Genomic DNA, 698 nt, shown 5'->3' with positions numbered 1-698 from the left:
TCGCTACGGCGACGACGTCCGCCTCGACTCGCGTTACGCTAAGATAGGGTGGCAGTGGTGTCACGTGCTCGTCTCGGCGTCCGTCGTCGCTATCGCGACGACGTCTGCCTCGACTCGTGTTACGCTAAGACAGGGTGGCAGTGGTGTCACATGCTCGTCTCGGCGTCCGTCGTCGCTATCGCAACGATGTCTGCCTCGACTCGTGTTACGCTAAGACAAGGTGGCACTGGTGTCACGTGCTCGTCTCGGCGTCCGTCGTCACTACCGCAACGACATCCGCCTCGACTCGCGTTACGCTAAGACAGGGCGGGAGGGGTGTCACCTGCTCGTCTCGGCATCCATCATCGCTACTGCGACGACGTCCGCCTCGACTCGCGTTACGCTAAGACAACGAGGCGATGGTGTCACCTGCTCGTCTCTGCATCCGTCGTTGCTACCGCGACGACGTCCTCCTCGACTCGCATTACGCTAAGACAGAGAGGCAATGGTGTCACCTGCTCGTCTCGGCGTCCGTCGTCGCTACCGCGATGATGTCCGCCTCGACTCGCGTTACGCTAAGACTGGGTGGCAGTACTGTCACGTGCTAGTCTCGGCGTCCATCGTTGCTACCGCGACGACGTCTGCCTCGACTCGCGTTACGCTAAGACAGGGTGGCAATGGTGTCACGTGCTCGTCTCGGCGGCCGTCGTCGCTACCGC

Source organism: Triticum aestivum, chromosome 7B, assembly GCF_018294505.1.
Source record: "Triticum aestivum cultivar Chinese Spring chromosome 7B, IWGSC CS RefSeq v2.1, whole genome shotgun sequence".
NCBI classification, from domain to species: domain Eukaryota; kingdom Viridiplantae; phylum Streptophyta; class Magnoliopsida; order Poales; family Poaceae; genus Triticum; species Triticum aestivum.
This window is presented reverse-complemented; position numbering follows the sequence as displayed.